Here is a 7,998-nt window from a genome sequence, read left to right as displayed (position 1 = left end):
GAGAAGATAACATGCCCTCAAATTTGGCAGGTGGTTTGACGCCCCTTGTGGTATTGTTTTTCATATCCAGCGGGGAAGACAATATTACTACTCTCAATAACACAAGAAATGTACATCCCCCTGTGATATTGCTACTAATATCCTGGGGTAGAGAGAATGATGTTACTCCCAATATCGTCAAAGTCTCCGCCCCCCTCTTTGCTATTGTTCTTAATATATGGAAGGGAAGTATGATATGACTCTCAATATGGAAGGAAGAATACACGCCCCCGTGATATTGTTCCCAGTATGCAGTGGAGGAGAGAACGCTATTAACCCCAGTATCGCAGGAAGGGTAACACCTCTGTGATCTTGTTCATAAGGTTCAATCGAAAAGATGATCTAACCGAAAGTATCATAAATACACTGTGTGTCCACAGTGTCTGCTAACATGCAGGGAGGGCCGGGCGGTTGATATTACTCTGCGCATCAGTGGAGGGTGTCCACGCCCCTGAGATGTGGCTTCTAATATCCACGGGGAAGGGGGATAGATATTACTCCCCGCGTCACTGGGGGTGTCTACTCCCCTGCGTTGTGGCTCATAATATCGGGGGCGGGGGAGTGATATTTCTCCCCGCATCGCGGGTGTCGCCCGGCCCCCTGCGATGTATATGGTGACATCCAGGGAAGGAGAGGGGGATGATATTACTCCCAGCCTCGTGGCGGAGTCTATCACAGATCGGGACACTATCCACCCCCTGGGATATGGGGAGTACACTCACTGTCATATTGGGAGTAACATCATACTCTTCCTCCCTGAGTATTAGGAACAGTATCATGGAGGGTGTGTTCACCCCCTGCCATATTGTGCGTCATGTCATTTTCTCTACCCCTGGATATTAGGAACAACGTCACAGGGGAGGTGTACAACTTCTGCGGAATTGGGAGCTGTATCTTCCTCTCCACCTTTGGATATTAGGGACAATATCACAGGGGAGGTCTATGCCTTCTGGATTCTTGGGATTAATACCGTCCTCTCCCCGCCTGGATATTAGCAACAAGATCACAGATATGAAGTGGAATGGCGCAATATTACTTATCGCAATTAATAATATCAATTTTAATATCAATATTACTTATCGTAATTAATAATAATATTACTATCGCAATTAATAATTAATAATCAATTATATCCATTTCAATATCAATATTACTTACTGCAATTAATAATTAATAATATTATTATCACAATTAATAATTAATAATAAATAATATCCATTTCAATGTCAATATTACTTATCGCAATTAATAACATCAATTATTAATTAATGCTAAAAATTATCGGTATTAATAACTGGTAATATAATTTTTAATATAAATACCAATAATAATAATTAATATTAATACAGTTATATGAACGATAACAATAAATGATTAATATTAATGATTAATAACGCCTGACATTAATAACTGATATTGATCTTATTTATTAGAAAACAGTTATATTAGCTCCTCATAATATTAATATTAATAATCGGAACACTTTTATTAGCAATTATTTATTAATATTAATATTGGTAATTCATATTCATGTGAATAATAAATGAGGAATAATGAATAGTAATATTATGCCTAATTCCTCAGTGGGTGTACACCCACCTGTGATGTTGTTCCTAATGTCCAGGGAGAGAGAGAGCATGATATTCCGTTCAATATCGCAGTAGGTGTACACCCACCCGCTGATATTGATCCGAATATAAACTCCAGGGGGTGGAGTATGACGTTCCTTCCCATATAGCAGTGGGTGTACATCCACCCGGTGATATTACTGTTAATATTCACGGAAGAAGAGAATGCTATCACTCCCAGTATCGCAGGAAGTGTACACACCTTCTGTGACATAGTTCCTAATATCTGGAGGCGGAGAGGGTGATATTACTCTCATTATCGCAGGCTGTGTACACCCACCCTCTGATATTATTCCTAGTAGCCAGGAAAGGAGAGGACGATATGACTCCCCATACAGCAGGAGGTGTACACGCATCCTGGGATATTATTCCTAATATCCATGGAGAGGAGAGGCTGATATGACTCCCAATATCGCAGGGGGTGTACATCCAGTCTGTGATATTGTTCTTAACATTCAAAGGCAGAGAGGTTGATATTACTCCCAATATCACAGAAAGTATACAAACCCGTGTGATATTGTTCCTACTATCCAGAAGAAGATGATATTACCTCCCATATCGCAGGAGGTGTACACCCTCCCTGTGATATTTTTTCTAATGTGCAGGGCGGGAGAGGATAATATTCGTCTTCATAGCGCAGGGTGTGTACGGCTCCCCTGTGATATGGTCCTTAATGTTCCAAGGCAGAGAGGATGATCTTACTGCCAATACCGCAGAAAGTGTACACCACCCCAGTGATATAGTTCCCATGATCCAGGAGAGAAGAGGATGATGTTACTTTCAATATCGCATGGGGTGGACACGCCCCCAGTGATATTGTTACTAATTTCAACGTGGGAGAGGACGATACTACACCCAATGCCGCTGGGGGTAGAAAGACTCCTGTGATACTGTTCTTAATATCCAGGGGGAAGAGGATGCTATTACTACACATAGTGCAGAGGATGTACAGCAGTCTGTGATATTGTTGGTAATTTCCAGAGGCAGAGAAGATATTACTAACAATAACGTCAACACGCTGTGTGACCACCGTGGTTCGTAATATCCGGGGGGGGAGACAGGGGTGATATCACTCCCCGCATCACGGGGGCGCCCTCGCACCCCTGCGATGTGGCTCCTAATATCCAGGCGGGGAGAGCGGAGCGATATTACTCCCCCATTTTTCCTACGATCTTTTCTCTGCTGCCACCCTTGGTTCACAACCTGGAACATTGTTTTCCATATTCTAGCAAGATGCCAGTACTAAATCACAGAGGATATACACCCTGCGATATTATTCGTCATATTGTAGGGGAATGTTAATCCTGTTGTCACAGGACTCTACACACTGTGATGTTATTCCCAATATCCTTGCTGTTCATTCATAATAATGTCACAGTGTGTGTACACCTGGTGGTGTTATTGTTGTTCTCCTAAGAGGAGGTTACTTTTATTGTCACACGGGGTAGATTCCCTTTGATAGTATTCATAACATCCTAGAGGGATGTCACTGCTTGTGTCACAGGGTTTGTACACCTTGTCAAATTACTCGTATTATAAGATGTCACTCCTCATATCACAGAGGTGTACACTCTGTGATATTATCATCATATTCTAGGGAAATGTTACTTTTCATGTCATGGAGGGTGCACACCTTGTGAAATTATTCGTTATATTTTTGTGGGATGTTACCCCTAATATCACACGGGGTGTACACACAGTGATGTTACGTGCAATATTCTATAGGAATTTTACCCGTAATTCACAGGTCCTGTAAACCCTTTCATATTCGTCGTAATAGTCTAGGAAAACATGACTGCTAATGTCACAGGGCGTGTAGACCCTGTTATAAAATTCGTAATATCCTAGCGGGAGTTCATTACTAATTTCACAATGCGTGTACACCCTTTGATATTATTCGTATTTCCTGAAGAGATGTTACTACTGATGTCCCAAAGCAGGTGCATTCTCTGATATTATTCGTTATATCCTCGCGGGATGTTACTTCTAATGTCACACGGGGTGTACTCCCTGTGTTGTATTTCATAATATCCTAGGGCAAATTTACTTTTAATGACACAGAGGGTGTACACATTGTGATATTTTTCGTGATATTCTAGAAAGATATTCCTCCTAATGTCACAGGGGTCTACTCCCTTTGATAGTATTCATAATTTCCCAGGGGCCTATATTCCTATTGGCACAGAGGATAACACCCTGGGACATTCTTCGTCATATTCTAGCGAGATGATACTCCTAAAGTCACAGGGGGTGTACACCCCGTGATATTATGCTTACTATTCTAGGGGAATGTTACTCTTAATGTCACAAGTGTGCTCCTTCTGTGATATTATTGAAAATATGCTAGCAGGATATTACAACTAATGTCACAATGCCTGTACACCTTGTGATATTATTAGTAATATTCAGGGGGGATGTTACTCCTAACGTTACGGGGGTGTACACCGTGTGGAGTTGTTCCCAATATTGTATGGTGATGTTACTCCTAATGTCACAGGGGGTGTACACCCTTCGATATTATTTGTAATCTTATAGAGAGATATTACTTTAAATATCACAGTGGGTATACACACATGGGGTACACCCACTGGGATATTATTTGTAATATTTTCAAGGGATATCACTCCTAATATCACAGTGGGTGTAGCCCATATGTGTACACCCTGTGATATTATTCGTAGTATCCATGGTAAACATTACTTCTAGTAACCCACAGAGGGTACACCCTGGGATAGTTTTCATAATATCATAGGGAGATGTTGCTGCCAATAACACGGTGGGTGTACACAATGTGTGTACACTCTGTGATATGATAGCTTATATCCTAGGGAGATATTCCTTCTAATATCAAAGTGAGTTTACACCTGCGATATCATTCGTAATATCCTAGAAAGATGTTGCTGCTAATATCACAGAGGATGTGCCCCCAGTGACATTATTCACAACATCCCAGGGAGATGTTACTCCTAATGTCACAGGGTGTGTTCACACTGTGATATTATTCGTAATATCCTAAATGGATATTACTGCTAATGTCAACACACATGTACATCCTCTGTATTTGTTCGTTATATCCTCAGGTGAGGTTACTCCTACTGTCACACAGGGTGTACTCCCTGTGATATTATTCATAATGTCCTAGGTGGATGTTATTCCTGGAGTCACAGGGGCTGTGCGTTTCGTGATATTATTCACAATATCCTAGAAAGATGTTCCTCCTCAGATCACAGGGGATGTACACCCTGTGATTTTATTCATACTACCCTAGGGGACGTTATACTCCAAATGTCACAGAAAGTGTACACTCTGTGATATTCCTAGTAATGTGTCAGGGAAATGTACTCCTAAAGTGACAGGGCATGTGCACAATGTGTGCACAGCCTTGTGATGTTACTTGTAATGTTCTCGAGGGATGTTAATGCTCATATTCCATATGCTGTTAACCGTGTGTGAACAACTTTGTGGTATTATTTCTAACACACTAGAAGAATGTAACTCTTAATATCACATGGGGTATATGCCATGTGTGTACATATTCTGTGATATTATTCATAACATTGTAGAGAGATGTTACTCCTAATTTTACAAGGTGCATACATTATGTGTGTACTCCCCCTCTGATGTTATTCATAATATTCTAGGGAGATGTTACTCCTAATGTCACAGGGATGTACACCCTGTGATATTATTCATTGTGTATCAGAGGGATATTTGTACTAATGTCATAATGCGTGTACACCTTCTGATATTGTTCATAATATCCTAATTTCACAGGGGATGTGTTCCGTGTGATATTCTTCTTAACATCCTGGATGGATATTGCTCTTCACGTCACAGGGTGTGTTCACCTTGTCACATCATTCATAATATCCCAAAACTACGTTATTCCTCAGGTCACAGGGGGTGCTCAGCCTGTGATATTATTCGTCATAGTTTTGTGATGTGTTACTCCTAAAGTCACACGGGGTGTACACAGAGTCCACACAGTCATATGAGTTGTAATATTCTATAGAAATGATCCTCGTCAACCACAGGGGCTGTACCTCCTGTGATATTCATCGTAATATCCTAGGGGAATGTAGCTACTATTGTCACGGTGGTGTACACCCTGTGATATGACTCTTCATATCCTTGCGGGATGTTATTACTAATGTCACAATGCGTGTACACCCTGTGATATTATTTGTAATATCCTAAAGAGATGTGACTACTAAGGTCACAATGCATGTACACCCTCTGATATTATTCGGTATACCCTCGGGGGATGTTACTCCTAATGTCTCACGGGGTGTACTCCCTGTCATATTATTCACCATATCCAAGGGGGATGTTATTTTTAATGTCACCCGGGGTTTATATCCTGTGTATTCAATGCCTGTGATACTATTCCTAATATCATAGGGGCATGCTTTTCCTAATGTCACATGGGTTGTACACCATGTGTGTACACCTGCTGTGATATTATTCATAATATCCTAGGGGAATGTTACTCCTGATGACACAGGTGATGTACACAGGTGGTGTACCATGTGTGTACACCGCCTGTGTTATTATTCATAATATTCTAGGGGAATGTTTCTTTTAATTTCACAAAGAGTGTACAAAATGTCACAGAAGGTGTCCACCTTGTGACGTTTTCTGTAATACCCTAGAAGGATGTTATTCCTAATAGGTCTCTGGGGTGTACACACTTCGATATTATTTGTAATCTCATAGAGAGGCATCACTTCAAAGTTCACAGTGGATGTACACACATAGTGTACACCCCGTGATATTATTCTTAATATCCTAGGGAGATACAACTCCTGATATCACAGTGCATATACCCCGTGTGTGTACACCCTTGATATTCGTCGTAATATCCCGGGTAACTATTACTCCTCGTATCACACAGTGTGCCCACCGTGTGATATTTTTCATCATACTTAAGGGAGCTATTGCTTGTAATATCACAGTGGGTGTACCCCATGTGTGTATACTCTGTGGCAGTATATTTTATATCCTAGGGAGGCATCACTCCTAATATCACAGTGGGCGTTCACCCTGTGATATCATTCTTAATTGACCTTGCAGCCTTTTTTAACCCACATTACAGAAGAAATGGAACAGATAAGGACATATTCAGACTAGACTGTGCTGCCGTGGGGCCGCCACAGGACACTTTTAATAGCCCTCTTTCTCAGGCTGCAGACGAAGGGGTTCAGCATGGGGGTGACCACAGCTTACATCACTGAGGTCACTGCAGCCTTTCTCGGGGAAGATGACACATCTGAACTGAGGTACTCCCATATGCCTGTTCCATAAAATAAGCAAACAACTGACAGGTGAGACCCACAGATGGAGAAGGCTTTATACCTCCCACCTGATGAGGAAGCCCTCAGAATGGAGGAAACAATTAGATATTAAGAGAAAAGGGTCCCCGAGATGGGAAGAAAACCAGATATGGCGGCAGGGAGATACATGATGATATTATCGGTGAAGGTGTCACAACATGCAAGATGAGGGATTTGAGAAGGGTCACAGAGGAAATTAGGAATTTCCACATCCTCAAAGCAGGCCATTTGCAAGGCAATCAAGTTGTGCAGCTGGGCGTCTAAAAGACTGAGGAAAAAAAAAAAGACAACAAAACTAGAAAGCCACAGAAACACGGCTTCATGATGGCTGAATGATACAGAGGGTGACAGGTGGCTACAAATCGGTCATAGGCCTTCACACTCAGGAGCATGTCTCTCTTCCACGCCTCCAAAAATGGCAAAGAGAGACATCTGAGTCAGGCAGCCTGCCTAAGAGATGACTCTGCCGTGAGATTGGATGTCCACAATCATCTTGGGGACCATGCTGGAGGTGAAACCGATGTCAGTCAAGGACAGGTTGGAGAGGAAGAAGTACATGGGGGTGTGGAGGTGGGAGTCAGGGCTGACGGCCAGGCTGATGAACAGGTTCCCGAGCACCGTGACCAGGCACATGGACAGGAACAGCCCAGCAAGGACCAGCTGCCATTCTGGATCCTCTGAGTTTCTAGGAGGAGGAATATAGAGACATCTGTTAGATCTTTGGGTCTGTAGAGATTGGACACCTTTTGCCTAGAGAAGAGGGTTGAAAAATAGGAAACAAGTTAACCGACACCTAGCATTGTGTCTGCATTTTTGATAGAAACAATTCAGAAGTAATGTTTTCAGATTTCAGAGCAATCCATACTCAGCAATATTTTGCAGTTCTGACAAACTCAATTGTCTTCTAATTCTTTCATCATTGATTTCTGTGTTATTCACTTCTTGCTGTACACACCTGCCTTAGAGACACTAGATACAAGAATGTTCCAAGAACCAGA

The 7,998-nt window shown here is 41.8% G+C and overlaps 1 pseudogene; it reads right to left on the bottom strand.

Annotated features, from left to right (window-relative positions):
* Positions 1-6,793: 6,793 nt before the first annotated feature.
* LOC129060821 (olfactory receptor 7E24-like) lies at positions 6,794-7,392 on the bottom strand (annotated as a pseudogene).
* Positions 7,393-7,998: the final 606 nt, after the last annotated feature.

The sequence above is a fragment of the Pongo abelii genome, chromosome 7 (assembly GCF_028885655.2).
Source record: "Pongo abelii isolate AG06213 chromosome 7, NHGRI_mPonAbe1-v2.0_pri, whole genome shotgun sequence".
NCBI lineage: Eukaryota > Metazoa > Chordata > Mammalia > Primates > Hominidae > Pongo > Pongo abelii.
The sequence above is the reverse complement of the archived record's forward strand: the minus strand, read 5'-3'. Positions and strand labels throughout refer to the sequence as shown.